This window comes from Taeniopygia guttata, chromosome 5, assembly GCF_048771995.1.
Source record: "Taeniopygia guttata chromosome 5, bTaeGut7.mat, whole genome shotgun sequence".
NCBI lineage: Eukaryota > Metazoa > Chordata > Aves > Passeriformes > Estrildidae > Taeniopygia > Taeniopygia guttata.
This window is the reverse complement of record NC_133030.1, coordinates 21035965-21048961: the sequence shown is the minus strand read 5'-3', so window position 1 is coordinate 21048961 and position 12997 is coordinate 21035965.

The window sequence follows — 12997 nt, the reverse complement described above, 5'->3', positions numbered from 1 at the left end:
TATATTAGAAAATATTTGCACTCCTTGGCAATTCCTGGGCTCACAGTGACAGAGCAGGGCTGAAAGCCTCAAATCCAACAGGAGTTTACAAATTTTACTCTGTCTTTGCAGCATGTGTCCCAGGTGGGTGCTCCTGGAGTGTAGGTTGTGGGGTGTCATTTTGCTGAGTGGATCTAATCCCTTGCTGAAGGCTGGCAGGCTGTCCTCCATTTTACCATGGAAAGCTAGGCTGAATGGACAGCTCTCCCTCTTTGCCACAGGTTTTGTTTCTGATCCAATGGAAAGCAATACATATTACATCAAAACCTGGTGCTTCTTTTGCAGCTGTTTCCTCCTGACTCTGGCAGTCTTCATGCACGGCCATGCATTTCAGATGTGTAATGCAGCATGTCTGTATGCCCTAGAGGGTGCTGGCTCCTGCCAATACCATTCCATATGGGGTTATTCAAGTGTAAGAGAGTCCCAGATTTCACCCCCAGCCAATGAACATTTCTGTTTCCAAGTGAACTTTTCAAATATTTCTTTTGATTTGGGAATGGCAGATGGTCTGCTCCCATGCTCTGACTCCCCAGACATCTAAGGAAACAGTAGCAGGTAGATGAGGTTCAGAATTTACCCTTGCAAACCATCTGAGTCAGTATCAATGCAGTAAAATCATATCCCAAATCAGCTAGCAAGGTCTTCCCTTGGGGCTGGACTGCAGTAGCTGCCAAAGGAAAACAGAATGGCTTGAAGGTCTCCAACAGCACTTTCAAACTTCAGAGCAAGGACACAGATCAGTGGACATCCTGACTTCACCCTTTCCCAGCCAACCTCTTCCCTCTCTGCTATTCAAAGCAGATGTAGATTTAGCATCAGCTGGCAGAAAAAAACAAGTGTGCAGACTATACAAGGTCAGAGATTCCTGTATTTCCCATGATCTCAAGCCTTAGAGTTTTCTTAGGCTTCATCATTTGCCACTGGAACCACTGCCTTTAGTACCATGTTATAGCTATTGCCACTCCTTCTTGAGCTGCAAGTTTTCATTAATGGCAATAGCCACAATAACAGACAACTTTCTGGGCATCTTGGGTTGCAGCATTCCTGCTCAGGTTATGAAGGACAACTGACTGCTGGAAACTCTACCTAAACAGAGAGGCACCACACGGAGAAATCATATGCAGAGTAACATGCATGTTTTTTTCACTGCAGAGTGTTCTGTATTCACACATGAGATCTGGGTGGAAAAAAAACAACCTTGGCCTCCAAACCTGCATCATATTCTCATTTTATAACTACTACAGTCAATGACAAAATGTCCTCTCTCCCCTTTAAATCTGATCACTTGTTATGAAATAATTAATACTATATCAAGTTGTGCTTATATAGATTAAAAATCCCTTTGCAAATTCACTTCTTACACCTGAGTTTGCAGGGCAGGGGTCCATTTGGGTCAGTCTGAGACCGATTCAATTGCTGCAGGACCCCACTGTTGGAATTGCAAGCCCTGTACCAAAGGAATCAGACCTCTCCCTTTCCACTGCACACCAGCGTGGATTTGTACAGCTCCAGGCAGCTACAAACAAAGCCCAGGGTGTGCTGCAGGTAGGAAGAGCTCAGCTGCCACCATCAGGACTGCTGGGGCAGGATAGGTGAGCACAGGATCTGCTCAGACCTCAATCCAAGCTAGGAGCCAGGAAATCTCTTGTCAGGAACACACAAAGGAAATAAATGAGTCTGCGCGATTATAAAGACTGTTAGATAGAAATGAGAGGCAAAAGGGGGAAAGATGCCAAACCCTAGGTTAGAGTGGTGGCTTGCAAACTGTTGTGAAAGAAGAGGTCTCCAGGATGATGCGCTAAGTTTTGCTTTCCCAGAGGGATACTTTATCCCGCAAAACCCCGTAAAGACAGCAAGGACTTGGCTGCAAACCGAAAAGGAAGGGTAAGGCAGGAGAGGGCGCCACTGGTTTGCTGGCATCTCCCACCTCAGCTGGCAGGCTTTGCTGTTCCCTGCTGACACAGATGCAATCCAAAGCTGACTGAACTGCTTCCACCAAGTGCGGCGAACTCGGGATGAAGTGGACGGCAGAGAGATCTGAGCGAGACACGCTGAAACTTCTCTTCTGGGAGGGGCAAGTGGCGTTGTAGCATCCATTGTGGGGTGTTACCCAAGGACACGTTTCTCCTCACGCACACCCCAATACGGACCTGGCTTCAACCCAGAGTCATCCCATAAAAATGCTGGTGGCTGATGCAGAACGGAGCAGCTGCGGCTCTGAGGCTCTTGGGTGTGTGTGTGGGGGGGTCACACAACACACACTGCGGGGCTCTGTCCCTCTGCATCCCTCTCCCTCCGCCTTCCTCCTGCCCATGGCTGCAGGAAGCAAGGCACAGGCTGGGCATGAAGGGAGCGAGGAGGCAGGATGGTGGGCAGATCCATACGGGCTGCGAGTCCCTTTGTGCTGCCACTTCCCACTCACATTGTGACAGCTCGGCTCGAAGTTCCGCCAGGCTGACGGTGCTGGCAGGGAGGAGGAGGGAACGCTGCCGAGGGATCTGCAGTTCATCCTCCCCTGTCCTGCAGGGACGTGCCTGTGCCCAGCCAGGCACTCTTCCCTCCGTGTATGGGAGGAGCAGTGGGGCTGGCACTGGGGAGGGAGAGAAGCGTGGGGGGATGGAGTAGGGCTGCTTTTCCCTTCTCGGGGTACACCAAAGGGCTCGCACACCGCATCACACACCGGCTGCACTCAAGAGGTGGCGAACAGCCGCAAACACGAACATTTGGGAGCAAGATCCAGAGTGATCTGGACAGGGAAGGCACTGCAAATAATCCCCGAGTCTCCCTGAAAGCGTCAGGGCCGTTTCCGAGAGCTGCGCTCGCACTCCGCAAAGGCACAGCTGGAGGGCAGCGCTGCGAGGGTGGGGGTGAGGGGAAGGAAGGAATGGGGTCCGGCTTGGAGCTGCATGGTGGCTGGGGCTGAGGATGGAACAAAGCCCAGCAGACAGCCAAGCTAAAGGAGTAAAAGAGCAAATTCTCCCCGAGGGATTTTCCTGCTCACCAAAGCAAAGCAGAAGGCCTGGCAAAGGCGTCTGGATCGGGCAGAGCCCTGGAGAGGACTGAAGGTTCCAGCTGCTGCAGGAGGCTTTGAGGGAGAGAACAGAGGGGCTTTTCTTCTAAGGAGCTCTATCACCACCTGACCACTTCTCCTCACCCACTGCAGGCTACTGGCTGTTCTCACCATCTGCAGGGCTCCCAGAGACACCCCTCAAAGAACTGCTTCTTTGGGTTACTCTCAATACCAGCCTGAGCCTTTAAGAGCAACGATGTTGCTTCCTCTGAAAGTAGAAAATGATTCCAGGTGAGAAAAAGCCCAGGGTGACTACAACATGAACATTTCAGAAAGAATACCCAGCCCAGGTGTTCTTCCCTTTGTCAAGAAATGCAGCAGCATCTCCCAGATCCCCTCTGCTGTCTCCCCTCAAAACCTGCAGGTGCTGTGTTATTTCCAAGCTGCATTTCTCTCCCTGCTGCTTGGTACCACTGCACCTCTTTTCCTTCCACCAACTATTCCTTGAAAAGCAGGGTATCCAGGGAGCACCTGGGTGTGTCCCAACCTGCACACACTCTGCCAGATCACCAGCACAACAGTGGGGTAGGAGATCCAGCAGCGTAGGAGTTAAGCCATTCTGTTCTGGCTATCCGGGTCTCTCCCTCCCATCTTTTCCCATGAAATAATCAGCAGGGTTTAGCCTTGCAGGCATGCAGAGAAGATCCAGCTGCTCTTGTGCAAGAAGGAGTATCCTCTAAGCTGCTGGGGACTGGCTGTCTGAAGGAATAATATCCAGGGACACATTCAGAGTTGAAGGGTAGAATTGAAAGAATAAGCAATTGGAGAGAGAGCAGAGAGGTGCAGCTTATTCCAGTGACCTTTAACACTGAGGCCAAGGTCTCAGTGTTTGTATATCCCAGTATTTTAGGGGCTGGATGGATTGCTTTCCTGAGGCCCTGACTTTTTTAAAAAAGCAAACATATAAAGAAATACTCATTTTTGTGAAGGAGATAAGAACACAGCTGAATGTCACTCCCTTTCTCTAAAACTGAATTTCCATGGTTCAGGAGATGGGTGGCACACAAGAACATGGACTGGAAAAGTGCATTTTTCAGCATCAGGTCATAGCAGGCAATGAGATGCAGTGGGACTTTATCTGCCTAGCTGGCCTGGCAACCAGCCAGGCTGGGATAAGGCAAGAAAGGCCATGGTTTCACAGTGCTCTTAGCTCTCTTTTGTCTGAAGGAGTCTATTAGTTGCAATAGAGAGAAGCATTTTCCTGGGTACCTCCATCCCTTTCCCTTTATGCCATTAAGTTATTAAAATCAAGTCATTCAAAGGCAGAGAGAAGACAGTCTGCTACCAATCCACTGCATGTTTACTGATGTCAGAGCACACAGTTTGCAGCCTTCAGCCATTCTGAGCCCATTGAAATAATGAAATCAGTAGTTCAGATGGCATGGCAGAAAATAGAAAAGATAACTAACTTCTGCCTCCTCTCATAAAAAAGCTCAGAAAACTCGAACAAAGGCAAGAGACAACAGATTCATAATGTTCAGGGGGAACAGGAGCTTTTCCCATGATGTGTAGTGACACTGCAGAACTGCCCACAGCAGAATGTGTTGGATTCTGGACAGGAAAGGATGGACAGATTCAGGGCAGACAAAGGCACCATAAAATACAGAAACCATACACTGGTGGAGGCTGTGAAAACCCTCACACTCTAGGCTTGATCTGTTCTTCTTCATGTATCTGCAATTGCCCACTGCCAGGAGGCTCTCACTGTACCACCCAAGACTCACAACTTTTACAACTGCTCATTTGGAGCACAGACACAGAATTATAAAAGTTGGAGAAGACATCTAAGACTGTAAAGTCCAACCGTTCACCCAGTATCTGCCATGTTCCCCACTAAGCCATATCCCCAGTTGCCTTTTGAACACTTCCAGGGATAACAATTCCAAGTCTTCCCTGGGCAGTCTCAACACCTGACCATCCTTTCAGTAAAGAAATTTTTCCTAATACTTAGTTTAAACCTCCCCTGCATGACTTGAGGCCATTTCCTCTCATCCTGTTGCTGGCTACCAGGGAGAAAAGACTGAACACCAGCTCTGTACAACCTGCTTTCAGGTAGCTGTAGGGTGACTGCTATAGATCTTAATTGATCCAGCCAACCCCCACAGACAACCTCTGCCCATGGGCCCCATTTACATTCATCCTTGTCCCTTTAGTCCTGTCCTCATATGCATTGTAGGAGTAGGCAGAAGGCTGTAAAACAACCAGTGAGTGTCAAACTTGCACCATAAAGCACAGGACACAAGAGAAAAACCAGGGTAGCTTGTGAGGGCAACAGGCCCCTGATGGAGAGGAGAGCCCTGCAGCTGAAACTACAGCAAGACTTGTCTGTCAGTCAGAAATGAGACACTATGGCAGAAAGACTGGGACACTTCAAAAGTGATGGATTGCTTCACTTGGGTCATTCAGCCAGGCAGGAGGGTGGAATTTACTTTCTCCTGTCAGGGTGGTGTTTACCAGAACCTAAAAACTGCTGGTTTTTTGAGTTGAGGTGTCAGCTGCATCTACAGATGCTGTTTTGCTAGAAGGTCCCTGCATGGTTTTAGACTGACCTCAAAGCCTCTAATCTTGCTAAAAGTACCTGCTGCACTCAAGTAGGCTGCTGGCAATGCCAAGGGGTGTTGGAACTGATTGTTCTAGCTTCACTAGGGCATCCTTGAGGCTGACAGCCTCAGACCTCTGTGAGATATTCCAGCTGCAGAACCCAAATAAAATGACCAAATAACCAAGGCACATGGAGCCACAGGCACAGCAAGAGTGGTGGGAGATCCCCCATGGTTCTGAATGGCTTGTGACCTCATTTCAGAGTCTATTCTCCCAGCTCTTCATTGAAAACATGAATTGATTAAGTGTTGACAAAAGAAAATATGGTTGTGTCTTTTTTTCTCATCAGTCCCCTTCAAATGAATTCTCTTGGCATCTGTCATGTTACAATGGTATTAACTCACCCATTTCTGCATCACTACAGAGGAAAAGCTTGGTGGCACTTGGCTTTATTTGTAATGATAAAAGACCAAGCTGAGGAAAAAAAACATGTAATTCCCCATTCCCAAAAATAAAAAGGACAAGATTTCAGGCCTCCTTTTTTCAACTGATTTAAGCCTTCCCCATCACCCAAAAGAGCACATCCATTTTTTCCATGGGGAGCTGACCTCTCAGGAGGGGGATAGAGTTGTTTGAGGATGATGCACCTTTTCTGACTTGTCAGAAGGGCAGCTTCAATCCCCCTTGCTTGTTGTACTCCAACACAGTCAGAACCCAAGGTCCACATGGTGCTCTGCACTGTGCAAACCACCTGCACGAGGGAGGGAATGGGGCATGCAATAAGTGTTGCTCAGCTCACCAACTTCATCACTGAAGGGAGAAAACTTTTCACACAGCTGTTGCCTTTTGTTACCAGTCCTGTGTGGCTGAAATACAGCTGTTTAATTAGCATTTGCTCCAGAATTTGGGCCTACCAGTTCCCCAGAGGGTAAAATATGGATTATCTAAGGCAGGGAAAGAACTGAGACTTGTGGGGCTTTTTACTGGAGGACTGGAAAATTGGCTGTTTGCAAAAGTCAGTCATATCAGCATGACACATGAAAATTTTGTACAAACTATTGGCCACAGAACAGTTTGAACCCCATATCCTCCTTGGAGGCTGGTGACTGAGCTGGAGAGGAATCAACAAAGTCAAGAGTCCATTGACTGACATCACCATTAACTCAACTGCTCTCTGATATAAGGAAAGGGTATTGTCTTGGCCTTAGCCAGGAGAGAATTATGAATGTTTACAAATTAATCTCTCCATGGCTGTCATCACCTCTCAGCAAAAAGAATTGCAGAAATAGAAAATATCCTTCAAACAATGGAGTGGGGTGATTTAAAAAAAATCTTAGCAGCGCTGATTGTGGTGTCCTGGCAGCATTCTCCTTTGGAATTTGTTTAATAAAGGCTTTTAAAAGGCTGGGTTGGCAGTATACACAGCTCTGGACAGATGAACCCACCCCGAAACGAGGGCAGCCTGGCTGAAAAATGCTGCTTGCTGCAAGACTTCCACAGACCAGGCTCAGCTCCCTACCAACAGCCCCTGGAGTCTCAGGACCTACAGAATCCTGGGTCATGGCACAGACATTTGGTTTGCTCTGTTTTCTTAAAGGAAAAAGAAGCCATTGCATAGGGGACTGAGTGAAAGGTTTGAGCATGTGGGGGAGGTGATCAGTGATCTCTTTCTCTCTGGGGTGATAAATTCCTAGCCACTTAATGGTTTCAGACTTGCTGACATCAGACTGTTAGATTATTGGTAATTTGAGAGGCTGGGAGAGGCAATTTATAATGTTTGCACCGTGCACAGTAAAATCGTTGATACCTCTAATCACCATCATAGTAAGAGGAAATATTAGCAATAAAACTTCACTCAGGACTTCAGCACCACAGTGAGGGGGGGTTGCATGACATTCCTTTAAACAATTTTGACTTCTCACTCTCTCCTTTCCCTTTTTTTCACTCCCCAACAAAATAAAAATCTCCCTGAGAAGTTTGCAGCAAGGAGCGTGTGACAAAGATGAGCAGTCTGAGCACTCTGAAAAGCAATGATACAACCACACACACAGAGTTGCAGTAGCTTTCTGCAACCAGTTATCATTAAGCTATGAGAAGCATCTCACATGTCAGTTTGTGAGAATTCCCTTAGAAAGTTAAATGGTGCACACTTTATTCATAATTGGATGCAAATTAAGATACCACTCATGAGAGAGCGAAATCCTGGAAGGGCAGACTGCATGCAGTAAACCTCAGAATATGCTGTTCCTTTTTACAGTTTGTTTCTATCCTTTGCCATCCCAGCAAAGTGAATACATCAGTCTCTTCCCCCTTCCTGGAAAGTAAAAGGGAAAGATTCAACAACTGCTGATGAAGAGCATTTGAGTCATTCACAATCTGTGGATTGGAGCTGTTCAGTCCAAAATCTGAAATGCAGGGATGTCAGCAGCTCCATAGGGCTTGGAACAGGGACAACCAGCCTGAGACCTTGTGTCTTAGTAGGCAGGCAGCCTTGCCACATCCTCAGTGGCTGAAGAAAAGCTCGGGATCTGCCCTTGAATTCAGCTGTGAAGAGGAAGACACTACTGGGAAGTACTTTCCTTGTGCTTGATGTGGAGCTGGGCTCTGAGGAGAATATACCCAACCTCCCTTGTGCCCTGAGGAACAAAATGTCTTGCTTAGAAGCCATGAGTGAGCATGGAAGAGACTTCCCTGGGTTTTTCTTTCCCAATCAGTGGACCACAAGAAAAGGTTTTGTGCCTTTCTTTCCCAGCCTTGTAGATGCAGACTGGCAGATTCCTCCCTTGTTCCCCCATACACAGAAATGCCTGTAGAGAAGGAGAAAATGCAGCAGCTTTCTTTATCGTAACAGAGCCCTGGCATAAACAAGAGATGAAATTCAGGCTTGTCGCAACCTTCATGGAGTAGCTCGGCCAAGGATGTGTTGCTGAGGAGAGACCTCTGAACTGCTCCCAAAGGAACAGTGGGGCTCCTTACTTGGCTCCACTCCCACAAAAAAAAAGGTTGAATTCTGCAGGTACTTCCATAATGAAGATAACTAATACAAAGGTGGAGGCCTCACTCAGAGCTTCTAGCTGGTCACTAATCAGTAACCATTTCCTTTCATGCCTTTCACACCCCTCAAAGTGCTCAAATCCACAGCCATCATGTCCTCCTGCCCTGATCCTGTGGCTGGGCTGTCAGCTTGCACGTGTATCCAACCTAGCATGATCAGTCTTGCCATCACTGCCATTCTGCTGTCATTTTCCAGCACATGACCCTGGATTATTTCAGAGATGGTGGAAAAAACTCACCCCAAAACCTGGCAACCGCAGTGCTACTCAGGCAGAAAGGCAAGACCATGGTCACCTTAGCAGGACAACATGGGCTAAGACCGGTCTGGAGGGGGTTTATAAGGGTTACCCATCTGTAGGGTAACTTCCTCTCTATGGATGACATCCATAGAGTTCTTTGGGAACTCTGGGTCAGAGGAAAGGAAGCCAGGGAAGGAGGAGGATGGTGTATCCATAGAGGTGTGTGGAGGAAGCTCCTCAGAGAGATGGGAGAGTCTCTCAGCCTTCAATATCATTCTTCCCTCAAGCAAAGTTATCTCTTTAGCAGTAAAAGAGAATTAGAAATAACTGGTATTTTTGCTGGAAGGCAAAATAATCCCTCTAAGCAAACAATGACAAGTCGCACTGGCTTGTGCGGCCTGGAAATAAATGTAAAAGATAGAGAGGTGCAAAACTGATAGTTCTGCAAAATAAGGAAGCTCCTCCTTATTGCCTTGGATAAATAGTGTCTTTTGGGGAAGTTTTTTGCTGTGTTTCACTGCAACAGCTGCCTCTCTTGTGGCTTCTTTTTATTAACAGGTCCAGGGGATTATAAAGCTGGAAGGGAGCAGGGAGCACATGCACAAAGAGTTTGCAGGGAGATCAGGAGCAGTTTCTGAATGCTAACTGTTTGGAATCACTAGGAAGATGCTTTTCTTCTGGCTTGCTGGAAGAACCTGTTCTCCTGGGTGTCTCAGCCCCTTGGGGCAACCTGGTGTCTGGAAAAGGGTTGTAGACAGAGAACAGTATGTCCTCCCCTGCTGCCTCTTCTTTTAGGGAGACTTAACTAAAAATCTAAATGTAACAAAGCAGCTCCAAAAGCAGATAAACCTTCTTTGCTTCACAAGCAGCATATAAACACACTGGTGTCCCACGTCAGCTCTCTGTGGCTGAGGTACCTTGTTCCTCAGTGCAAGGCAGAAGCTGTCCCCTCACAGATGGGAAGAGCAACTTTTCAGAAGAGGCTTCATAAAGGACCTCACCTCCCCCAAAAAGGCAGTGCTATCAAGACAGGACCCTCATGGATTGGGAACAAGAGGAGAGGCACACCTTCCACCTTCACCTTACATGGGGAAGCTCAGCTCCTCCATGTGCCCTGTTTGTTTCCCTGTGCATCACCTCAGCAGGGTCTGAGAAGGTCCCTGCCACTTCAGGAAGAACAAACTGAATGGCAAAGAGCAAAGCTCAGTGTCTTTGCTTCCCACAGCTCAGGCAAGACACACACCTGTATACCCACACACCTAGTGTTAGCAAGCCCACAGAGGGGAAATGTGGCACAGGATCCACACAGGAGCCAGTGTCAGACACATCCTGCACGGAGTCTGCCTCGGTTTCCCTCCAGGTGTAGGGTATGCAGAGGGAGAGGTGCTTGTTACATTGCTCCTTTGGAACAACTCTCTGTGCAGCACAGAGCATTTCCAAGGGAAGGGATAGAAAAGCGGTGCCTGGGTGCTGTGCTGTACAGACATTCAGGCACAAGGTGAGAAAAGGGGTGATACCACTAACACCGAGTGGCACATACTTGAGGATGTGGGAGACATTTGTTTTAACGCCCCCCTCCTCTCAGTCAGCTTTCTATAACAAGCATAGCAGCCATAGATACCTCCCTCGTAATAGCCTCCAGGGCACCACAAGCTCACAAGCTCTCTTCTTTTACCTATATTACCTTTGCAACTTGCCTTTCTTCTGCCAGTAGAAGTAATCACAGCCTTCATTTTGACATGTAGAAGGTCTCAGAGGTATGATAATCTTTCAAATTTATGTTTTCCCCCTTTTTTCTATCCAGTTTTCCAAACATTCAGGACTGAAACTTGGAGCCTTTACCTAGTACAAGCATCAAATCCTGACTGTAAGCAGTTTTGCTAACCAAATAAATGAGTACAATTCTCCTGAATAAATTGATTAAATTCCAGTATCTCTACAAACATATGGAGTCAGGATTACTTGTGGCCTGTCACAAAACAACCAGATACTCATTGGCCAGATGCAGGTCATGCTACAATCTCATACTATACTCATACCATTATAAAAACAGGAGTTTGTTCTAGAGATAGCATTGGTCAGATTCAGCTGATTCTTGTAGAGGAAGAATTATAAAGTTTAGGCATTTTAAATTGAAACATTCATTTATCCTGGTTTAACCATTAAGCAGATTATTTTCCCCCCTTTTTGTTGGGGGGGGGGGGCTTCATATAGCACTGCATATGAACCAACACATGAGTTAATGTTCGGGTCTAGACCTGGGCCAGTTGTTAACACTGTTGCTAAGAAAACTCCATACAGAAAATGATATGCACAGCAGTTTCAAAAATCACAATGCAATTCAAAAATCAGGAGCAGATGATTTTGCTTAGGTCTGGGTTATTTCTGTAGCTTTTAACTCTTCCTCATTGCTTAAGACCGTCAATATTAAATTTGAAATTTTTAACTGAAAGAAAACATAAGGAGGGGCTGCTAAAGACCAGGTTCTGCACAAAGTTCATAAACCTGAGAGTTCTGGTGAGTACATGAAATCACACTGTGATGATAGAAAGAACCCCCATTTTCCTAATAATATTCTTACTAGCATTGAAATGCCAAACTTAGAGGGAGGAAGAAATAAAGGTTTCTTGGGCATTGATTTACCTCATCTTGTTGGCAGTGTCATGGATGAAGAAGATCAACACAGTGGGTGGGATCTGGCTGGAATTTATTAAGGTTGCTTGAGTGCCAGCAGGTGTTTCCTTTTCTAGATCCCATTGAGGAGCTCCTGACTTTCTTCCTGAGGAGACACTGGTTATCTGAGCTGATTGACATTTGCAGTTCGGATTCTAGGAAGCAATACAGACAAGAAGAAAAAAAAGAAAAGCAAAATCCATGTACTCTGATGAATGCATTTGGGTGTTATTTTGAGAAACGCTTATTCAGCATAAATGCTTATTCAGCTCTGTTGGCATGGAAGTGGATGGGTAGCAGGGTCTCAAGACAAGACCCCATCAGCACAACTTTTAAAGTATTATCTATATTCTGCCAGGATTTTTTGTCATAAAACATGTATCAGTATGTATTGGTTGTTTTGACTTGCTTGATTTTCCCTAAAATAATTATTATTGTCATCATACTGGTTGAAAAACTTTGCCACAGATATAAGTTCTGAGAAATGGTGACAAAACAGAAGTAAAATGCAGTATGTCTGTTTTGCAAACAGTGATGGCTATATTATGAGAGGAACTATCCCGATACTGAGTTTATGTGCATTTATTTTTAAATTATTAATTGAATACCTGCCAGGTTTGTGACCATCATTATGTTTCAGGATCAATGGCTGCACCAAGGTGAGTGAGTGGAGGCTGGGGCTGTGAGCTGGGACCATGCAGATCCCCTGGCTCTGTGCAGCAGTGTCTTGCCTGCTGCAGAAGCCAGCAGCCAGCTCAGCACAGCAAACAGCTCAGCTGCACAGAAGACAGGGACGAGATGGGAGCTGCAGATGGTCTTGTCGCCCTGTGATGGGTACAGAAGGTAGGAGACACTTCTGCCCTAGGGACACTGAGTGACAAGGTGTCCCTTTTCTGTGCAGAGCTGCACTGTGCCTCACCTGGGCCAAGGAGCCCAGGTTCAGAGGATCCCAGAGGATGCAGTGCCAGCCAGTGCCTGTGAGATGGGGGAGAAGATAGTCTGCAAGACAATTTATAGATGAGTAAGAGCCCTGCCTATGTCTTCCCATGGAGTAAAGGCAGATGAGGTTTTGTGTGAACTTGTCTCCTCAGCAGGGCCAGGAAGTCAGTTGTTCATTTTTCTCTCTCAGCTACTTTTTTATATGTATGTGTTTAATAATGCTCAAGAATAAAAAGCAGGAGAAACCACAGTGCATTTTCTGCTGCCAATGAGCCAGCGACTTACCTGTAATTAAAGAGGAGGTAAACTCATTTATTTGTTGATTCAGGTTGGGCAGAGAGGAGTACATTGACTCTTCCTTGCCCAGAGTAGTATTGGGTAAACGTCATTCACTCCTGTGGATACAAAAAGTCACTCTAATATCTTCACTCAAACTGTAAAA